The sequence below is a fragment of the Elephantulus edwardii genome, unplaced genomic scaffold (assembly GCF_000299155.1).
Source record: "Elephantulus edwardii isolate Elephantulus edwardi_28Jun2011 unplaced genomic scaffold, EleEdw1.0 scaffold00011, whole genome shotgun sequence".
Lineage (NCBI taxonomy): Eukaryota > Metazoa > Chordata > Mammalia > Macroscelidea > Macroscelididae > Elephantulus > Elephantulus edwardii.
Genome location: NW_006399761.1, coordinates 9634131 through 9643719, shown reverse-complemented (window position 1 = coordinate 9643719; position 9589 = coordinate 9634131). Strand labels below are relative to the sequence as shown.

Below are 9589 nucleotides of genomic sequence, written 5' to 3'. Positions count from 1 at the left end.
TTCTATTGTGGTTGGACATTTGGGCTGTTTCCATATTCTTGCAAGGGTGACTCATGCTGCTCTGAACATTGGTCTATCATCAGGGTATTTATGGAAAGGGATTTTTTCATTTCAAAAAAGTTTTATATACTAGTTCTTTTTCTTTCATTAGCTACCACTTTCTAATTTATTTCTCTTTTTTATAAATACCTCTGTCATTTCTTCATTCTAATTCATTATCACAGGCAACTATTAAGATATTTTTCATTACAAAAAAATTCTTATTATTTCATTCTACTATTCTCAATTCTTTACTCTCCACTCCATAATTTAGATAAAATTTCTTAATAGGATCATTTTAACTCCTCAGTATCATATGTGATATATGTTTAATATTTATTTAAAATACCAACTCCTTCTAATGGAATTCATGGACAACCTTCAATGCTTAGGCCATTTTTTTAATTTGAAACCATAAACTTATTTTTTAATTAATTTTAATGAAAGTCTACAGAGACTTAGGGTTTCCAGTCATTCATTGTTGCACTTTTCTCCCTGCCCACCCCCTCCCCCACAATTCACTCTTTTCTTTGAAAAGTAAAACTCTTTTCATTGTTATGTAATCCCTCCCCTCAAGTCCACTCCACTATGCAACCTTCATTCTGGACTCCTGTCATGACAATAGTATCCAGTCATATATCCCTTTTAAATAGCTCTTTCCCTCATCTGTTTCAAGGCCAATATACAGTATTCCTCCCCTCCTTCTCTGTCTTCCCTCAACCCCGATGTCAGTCCTGTTTTACAATAGTGGCCCTATGCAATATTTGTCTTTTTGTGACTGAGATATTTCACTCAGCATAATGGCCTCCAGGGTCATCCACTTTGCATAATATTTCATGAGTTCCTTGTTCTTCAGTGCTGCATAGTATTCCATTGTGTGAATATACCATATGCACACCCATGTTTATTATGTTTTTGTTCGCAGTAGGCAAGAGCTGGAACAATCAAGTGCCCATAAACAAATGAATGGGTAGAGAAGCTTAGGTCAAATTTTAAGCTGCATATGAAGTAATTTTTAATATTCTATATTAGAAAGAGATTTTGTGTGCTATAAAAATATAGCATACCATTTTGTACAATTACTTGATAGCACACCTTCTGAGGATCTTTGCGTCTCATATGCTTTTGTTGGATTAAACATCTTGATACTTTTATTCTCGTCTGTCTTCATTGTATCAGTTATTACCAGCAGCACCATTCTTCAGCTTAAGTTATAAAACCAATTAATACACAGAGATGAAGATGAATTTTAAAATCCCTTCCTTCTTTATCTTTTATGGAATCTTTGTGAAACAACTGCATGGCTTGAGTGGCTGAACTTGATTGTCAGAAGCTACCATATTTCTACCTCTGGCTTTTGCTCAGGCTGTGACATCTGACTGTGTACCGTTTCCAGTCAGCAGATGGAGTTCATTCTACTCCTCATTGCCTCCCTTGTGGAGGAGTTACTCTGATGATCTCTTGAGCAAATCTCTTTCTAAAGTGTCAGCTTTTAGAGAGTGAGGACTCTATCTTGGGACTGCTTAGAAGAAATAATTTCTTGAATTGCAGCTGTCACCAGATGGTGATGTGGTTTTGTGGAGGAAACACCAAAATTGGATCCTGAAGAGCTGGGTTCTAGTTTTGATTATTTTTACACAAACCACAATGATTACATTAAAAATTGGCTGTACTTGTTGTTGGGGGCCAAGGGGGAAGAAGTATAAAAGTGTTTTCATATGTTTCCACAGGGAGATAAGATAAAATTGATGAATTACTGCATTTTTAATCTCACATTTTCCTCTTAATTTTGCCACTCGTTATTTTGAGTTTGGATTTCTTTATCTGAACTTTAATAACTCTAATCTCTGAGCACTCTTTGTCAATGGACAGTCCATTATTTGAATTCCTGGTCATCGGATGCATTCAGTGAAAGGTATCTTAACAAGGTATAAAACATTTTAACAATTTGGCATAAGTAAAGAATTTTGGTTTTAAGGTACAAATTTTTGGATAGACTTTTGGGATACCATAAGTTTCAATGGCAAAAATATTACATATTTTGCTACTATTCCTCTAGCAAGGGAACTTGGGTATTCCTGGTAACCCAAATGCCATGCCTCTGGGACAGTTTGAAACCACCAGAAGCTCCAGTGGAGAGAGTTGAGTAATCTCCTGAGCAACTGGTAGACTCAGAAGCCCGCTGGATGGTGAGCTATGAGTTGGCTCCAACCTCACGACAATGTATGAAGGAGACAGAGTGTATCGAGCAGAAATTGAAAATTGCCTTTTATTCTAAATGAAAGCAAAAGTGGGCAAATAGGTAAGCTGTCTCTGTGGCCTGTCACCAATAGGTATCAAAGAAATTTTCATGTACTTGTTAAAGATGTTTCAAACCTCAATTTACATTCATCATTAATTCAAATTACAGTATTTTTTGGATCCACTTGCTGGAGCTGATCATGCAGTGTTAATACAGAAGCAAAACCTGGCACTTGAGTTCGAATTTCTATTTTAAAAAATTTTAAATTCTATTTAGATGTAATTTATATCATGCGCGGTCCTATCGATTTCAGTTTGTACCTTTAAAATAATTCTTTTGAATCTATGTTCTTTTCCACACTGCCAAAGAGTCCATGCCACAAAAATAGTTAAGAATCCCTGTCATAAGTTATTAAGAATGAGAACTGTAAAACTATCTGTAATATATGAAATTGTTCATGTTCAAGGGGATATTTTTCCCTGTATAATTATTATAGAAATAACAGCACTTCATAGATGATCAATTTTGGCCAAATGTATCATAGAAAAATGTCTTTCTGATTGCCCTTCTTCAAAAGTTCCAGCTGCCTGAGATATAAACACTACTAAAAACTCCTTGGCTTTCTTGAGTTCTTAAAAATCGACTCTTAATTAAACTGCATTTTCAGTTGTGCCAAGGGAACTTAAACCCTGTACATTTAATATAAAATTTGGGGTGAGGATGAACTTATCTTTGAAAGTCAGTCAGGAGCATAACCCCAAAGTCGACTGATAATTTGAATGGTTGCTCAATTTCCTTACAAGGTCTTTCCAGGCATTCACTATAGCTGGGAATTGCAAAAATCTTATACTCTCCAAATAATACACTATTAATGAATGCCTTTTTTATCCTTTTTATATGCTGCTGTGTACTACCCATAAAATATGCAGATGTACAAAAATACTTGTTCAAGCATAAATCCTTCAGCTTTATTTTATTAGGAGCATGTATAAAATGCCATTTATTTGTTGGAAGGTTGCCTATAAATTGACTCTTCCAGTGTGCTCATTCTTGATGCATTGTGCAGAGAACTTGTGGTTCTTTTAGATCCCTGCAGTTAGATTTATAGCTATGTTCAATTGGCAAGAGAGAAATTGCAAAGATGTGGGCATAAAACCAAGTGAACTTATATGGCTTTTGTTTACTTCATACATATCAACATGACACCCCACCATTTACACTCCTTCCAGCAAATCACTTCTCTCTTTGAAGAGTCTTGTAGGTATTCCATTTTCAGTGGACAAACTAAAATAATATATAACGTGAGGTCTGTTTAAAATCTAATACTGAAGGATAAATGTTTTCTAATAACAATCCTGAGAAAATAAAACAATATTAATTTTTTTTAAATATTTATTATTTGAGAACTATAATATTACTATTCAATTAGAAATTGAAATGGTGTATTGTCCCTTTAAATAATGTTATTTATATGGAAAATGAGAGCTTATTAGAAGAGTTGCACAAAATTAAAAATAGACAATATTTTTTCAGATGTGATGGGTCAAGTAACTCAGTCCTTCAGAAACCAAAAGTAAAAGAAAAAAACTTAATAGTCTGAAAAGTTGGTTTCAACCAAATATTTGTTATATAATTAATAAAAATGATAGCTGTTTCAAATGTGCTCTGTGCATTTGCTCATTTTAGTAATTATTCAAGAATTATTTAATAGTAAATGATAAAATAATATATAAACTGATTGAAATGAAAGTTTCTTCACTTATTTTCACTATATCTACCTCTATCTGCAAACTTTCGTCTTTACAGGTGAATAACCATTTTGTAGGCAGAAGTCTAAGAAAAAAGCATATAACTCTACTATTAACTAAATAGGAAATATTATCCTTTTAAAATCATAGTTGTACTTCTAATTTCTGTAATTACAAATCCCTTTCTCTAAATCCCTAGATTTCTGAAAAACACTATTATAATTGAGTATGCCCAAAACCTATTTATAGGATAAGTAGTCTGCTCAGAATTAGTTAGGGATGATTTAAAAAACAAAAGACCTTTGTTTATTGGTGTCTGGTTTTTATTTTTGCGCTTTTTTAATGAAACCCTACTAAACTTTGATTTGGGACTAAATTCAATAAAATGTGGTGATACTGGTTTTAGAACTGATATTTTATAAACAACTTTTAACTTGAGAAATTCATGCAGAGACTTCTAAATATAATCTCCTGTCCATTGACACTAACTTATTTTTCTTTCTATCCCTTAATAACTTCAGTTGGTCTTCTGACATCAAAGCTTGACTGGACAGTCTGTTGTTTTTAGGTGCGAACTCCAAAACATAGCAATTCTTTTTATATTCAAAGGTATCAATTATCTTTCAGTCTTCTTTGTTAATTTTTAACTTTCCCATGTATATGACACAATTAAAATTACTATGATTTGGGACAAGTGCACCTTAACCTTCCAAATGACCTTCTCTAAAGTGATTATTGGTGGTAGATTTGGTCATTGCAAAACCTTATTTGATTTTAAGACTGCTGCTTCCATGATTTTTGAGTGTGGATCTAATCAAAGTGAAAAATCCTTGACAACGTCAGTCTATTCTTCATTGACCCTTATGTATTGGTCTGTGTGTGTGTGTGTGTGTGAGAGAGAGAGAGAGAGAGAGAGAGAGAGAGAAAAGATGTAATGCCTACGGAATACTGTAGTCTCAGCTTCATCAGTAAGGCTGATCTTGCATTTAGGGAGCTCTGGTGACTTAATCCACAGAGAGTTGCACTGTTAACCCAAAGCCCGTGTCTCTAAGGGGGTGCAAATCCAACAGGTGTTTGGTAGGACAAAGATAGGCAATTTCCTCACATGCAGTTTACAACCTCAGAAACCTAATGGAGAGTCAGCTATTAATTTGTTTCAAAACAATGGACAGAAGAGAGAGAGTACAGCTGGCCTGGCATTTAATAATTTTCTTAGTTATAATCCTTCTACTTGGAAATTTTAACACCATCATAATATTGTTCTAATTTGTAAGTGTTTAAGCATCTTGTTAACTTAATAATCATATTCAGAATAAAGATTTTATGTGTTTTCAAGAAAGAGTTTTTGTTTATAATTGGATTCAACCATGGTACTCTGATGGAGACAATTTTAGCAAAAACTAGGAGTTGGTGGTCACTGGGAGTCGTAAGTGATGACGGCGCATAACAGCAACAACAACAACAAGGTTGACTTTGCCTTTTTAAGCTTTCCCATTCGAGTAACTTTGCTTGTCAGTTATGTATAATTTGTTATGTCTCTCTTCACCTATCACCATTTTCTCCTCACTCCATCAAAACTTCTATACCTAATATAGTGAGTTAGACATAGCAGATTGTGATGAAATTTTGTCCATCATCATATTAATATCTAACTCTTTCTCAGGCACAAGTAACTAGCTATTATGATTTATCATATGGTAGTAGAGTTTTTAAATCTTCTAAACTGTCATGGCACCATTAATCTCTGTTATGATCAATTTAAAGTAAGGTTCATACATGCACGTATATAGCCATATTTTTTTAATATACTGGTTTACTTACAATGTTTGTGTACATTGCTTTTCACACCAGAACTTTGTCTCCTTTTATAAATAAATTATTATAAATTACAGGTTCTGGTCATAACTCAGGAAAGGCATTTGGGAGATTTATACTTTGTTTTTGAAAAGAGCCAAATCTTGTTTTCCTCCAAGTTATGTGAACACAGGGCATTCTGGTGGCATTGTAGTTTAATAGTCAGCTGCGAGTCAGGAGCTCAGTAGTTCGAATCCACACAGTAACTCCATAGCAAAAAAGACATGGTGATCTGTGCCCATAAAGATTATAGCCTAGGAAGTCCTACAGGGCAGTTCCAGTATGTCCCCTAGACTCAATAGGAGTTGGAATTGTCTCAGCAGCACACAACAATGCAACATGTGGCAAGCATAAATCCCTTTTAATAGTAGAAAATAACGCTTTATCTAGGTCAAGGCAAGTTGTTGGTCTTGAGAACCATAGAGTTGGAGCTGCTGTATGACTGACCTTGCAGCAGGTTTTGAGGTCAAGGCATAGAAAAAGAATCTATTTGTTATGTTTAGTGTTATTCAACTGCCATTTATTGCACACCTGCAAAGTGCAAGCTTCTATGGAAATATCACGTTAAGTTAAACATAGTTCATACTTCAACTCACTGTACAGGCAAGATAATACATTATAATTGGCATAATTTGAAATGCAATATGTACAATAAAAAATACAAAGTAGGTGAGATGAAAGTTAAGTAGTTTATCCTTGCTCCAGCCAGATTATTAATGTTCCAACTACACATCTTGGAACTTAGAGTTTTGCATACACTCAGAATTTGGAGGATGTAAAGTTGAATACCATTCTTTTGAGAAAAGCATTTCTGAAAATGTGATGTACCCCTCAACCAATATAAATATCCATTCAAGTGAGAAGAAAAGTTGAGACAGCATTTCTAGAAATTATTTCTTATTGAGGATCCATCATGAATTTATGAAGTTAAATGCATGGGAGAAGGTTGTTGTTGTGTGCTGTAGAGTCGGAAGTGACCCGTAGCTGACCCCTCTGGGGGTTTTCAGAGGCAGTTAATCACAAGGGAGATTGCCCGCAGAGCGGCTGGTGGACTTTGGGATTACAGTGCAGCTTCTTGCCACTGGGCCACCAGAGCTCCCTTGGGAGAAGGTGGCTCATATTTTTTCCCATGGAACAGTGGTGGATTTGAACCATGTTCCTTTGGGTTAGAGGCTATAAGTCATGTGGGGAAAGATTGTCTGTCTTTCTCCTTAGGGACTGTTAGGGGTTTTGAACCACTGCCTTTGGCTTAAACATGTAGCTCTCTACAGACTACACCATCAGTTACACTAGAAATAAAAATCCAAGTTCAAAAGATAGTCCCTTCTTGTTGCATTTTTAAACAGCTTCATTGAAAGCCTGCAGGAAAGGATCTAGGAATTAATGAAATAACAATTGAGGTGTTTCTAGAAACAGACACAAACCTGTATGTGCTCACTCATATATGCTAAGAAATTTATAAGACTACCTGGCCAGCTCACTGTAAGACAGCCATGTTTGTACCAATTCTTTAAAAAAAAAAAAAACAAAAAAAACCACAAATGCAGCAGAGTATAGAGATCCACTATCATTAACAGCACATTCAGTTTTGCTGAAGATGATTAAAAAATGGCCAGAGCAATACATCAGTATGGCAATGTTAGAAGTTCAAACTGGATTCAGAAAGACCCATTGGATTGAGGGATACAATAGGAGTCTTAACTGAAAACCGATAATACCAGAGGGACGTTTACTTGTCTTTTATTTGATTATGCAAAAGCATCTTGCTGTGTGGGTCATAACAAATTATGGTTAACATTGAGGAGAATGAGAATTGTAAAACACTTAATGGTGCTCATAGGAAACCTATACGTAGACCAAGAAGCAACTATACAAAGAGGGAAAAGGGATATTACACTGTTTCAGATTAGGAAAGTTGTCTGTTCAAGTGGAATCTTCTTTCTATACATATTCAATCTGCATGCTGAGCAAATAATTTGAGGAGCTGGACAACCCGGAGAAGCATGAAGGGAAACTCATCAGCAGCCTGCTTTATGCAGTTGACACAGCCTTTCTTGAAGAAGGTACAAAAGACCTGACATACCTACTGAAGAAAATCAAAGAGCATCATTTTCAATGTTGATTACACCTCAAATTTACAAAAACAAAATCCTCACCACTGGACCAAGAGACAATATCATGACAGGTAGATACAAAGATAGAAGTTGCAAATTATTTAATTTTATCATGATCCACAACCAACACTACAATAGCAGAAGTCAAAACAGTCAAAAAAGCTAATATGCCTTGGGCAAATCATCTGTCAAGGACCTCTCTAAAGCATCAAAGCTCAGAGGGCCTGGAAGCAGGCACCAGCAGGCAGGTGCCAGTAGGCAGGCCTAGAGGGTTTTGAACAGGCCTGGAGTGGAGTGGGAGGGGCTGGAGGGAGTTGTGTGCCCTTGAGGCTAGGAGCTGCACTCCCTACCTGAGGAGAGCTCCCTAAGACAGAGAATTTTTTGTGCCTTCTTTACCCTTTTATTTCTAGTTCATATCACAATACTTAATATAAATTTGCTAAAAATAGAATTATTTTATCGTCATTGCTGTTAAGTACCCTCAAGCTGAGTATGACTTCAAGGTACTCTGTGAACCACAGATCTGAACTCTGTCCTGTTCTGTGCCATCCTCATCACCTCTGACACACTGGAGCCCATTTCTGAATGTCACTTTGTCAGTCCATCTCACTAGGGGTCTTCCTCTTTTTTACTGGCCCTCCACCTTTCTCATTATTCCCCTCTCCATAGTAAAGCCTCTCTTAGTAACATGCCCCAAGTATTATAGAGAAGTTTCACTTTCTTTACCTCCAACGAGCACTGTAACTGCACTTTTCCCAAGATAAACCTGTTTATTTTTTTGCAAAGAGCAAACTTTTTTAGTACTCTTCTTCAACACACTTCAAAGACACCAATTCTTCTTCTGTCGTCCTTAATAATTGTCCTGCTCTCGAGTGCGACATCGGCTGGAGGGCAGAGAAGGCGGCGCGGCCCATCCTGTCCACTCCATGAGGCCGCAGCAGGCACCGGTGTCCGGGAAGGTCTTCATTCAGAGAGACTACAGCAGCGGCACTTGCTTGTCAATTCCACACTAAGTTCCCCGCGGAGCTGGAGAACCAAATCGATAGACAACAGTTTGAAGAAACAGTTCGAACTCTAAACAACCTTTATGCAGAAGCAGAGAAGCTTGGGTGCAATCATATCTTGAAGGCTGTTTGGCTTGTTTAACTGCGTATACTATCTTTTTATGAGTGGAAACTCATTATGAGAAGGTTCTGAAGAAAGTCTCCAAATACATTCAAGAGCAGAATGAGAAGATATATGCTCCCCAAAGCCTCCTCCTGACAGATCCCATTGAGTGAGGACTTCGAGTTGCTGTTTAGATTGAAATTACCATTTATGAAGACAGAGGCATGAGCAGTGGCAGATAAACCTTAGAATTAAAGATCCCACTTCAATCTGGGACCCTCATCTCTCCACTGGCCGACCGCAGAGTGTCCCCTACCTCCTCTCCAGAGCATCATTCCTTTGTATCTGCTGCCAGAGCCACGGTGCCATTACTCCAAGGACTAACTTTCTAAAATTCCACACCCGGGGTGGCCTCTAGCCGCTCAGCATCCACTTTGTGTCTCTAATTTGTGTAGGATTCTGTAATCTTTTGGTTAGTTTCTGAG

At 36.6% G+C, this 9589-nt stretch overlaps 1 pseudogene; it reads left to right on the top strand.

The window, feature by feature from the left end:
• Nucleotides 1–8923: 8923 nt before the first annotated feature.
• Nucleotides 8924–9332, top strand: LOC102866525 (annotated as a pseudogene).
• The last annotated feature ends 257 nt before the right edge of the window (nt 9333–9589 follow it).